Below are 383 nucleotides of genomic sequence, written 5' to 3'. Positions count from 1 at the left end.
ATTTCAAGGGAAGAGAGACCCTGCCACCTTTGCTCTTATATGATTTTGGCAGGAGTCCTTCTTTCCATTGCAACAGTGATTGTTCTCTGCTTGCTTGTGATTTCCTGCCTCAGATGAAACTTCAGTGAGCAACCCTAAGCCTCTCTGTGAGGGTGTATTTGAAAATCTGCAGTGATTGTCCAGCCACTGCATTCACCCTACAGGATGGTTGTGTCTATTTATGTCTGCTAAGCAAAAAAGGCTCCACCTGGACTGTGCAGCCCTGGCTTGGAAAGTCTAGGAATACAAGGAGATAGTGTGGTAGGCAGCGGCGGCAGCAGCAGCAGCAGCAGCAGCAGCAGCAGCAGCAGCAGCATGATTTCAAATGAGGAAATGAACACAGG

Source organism: Mus caroli, unplaced genomic scaffold (assembly GCF_978045245.1).
Source record: "Mus caroli unplaced genomic scaffold, Mus_caroli_1 scaffold_4, whole genome shotgun sequence".
NCBI classification, from domain to species: domain Eukaryota; kingdom Metazoa; phylum Chordata; class Mammalia; order Rodentia; family Muridae; genus Mus; species Mus caroli.
Note: the sequence above shows the minus strand (reverse complement) of the source record.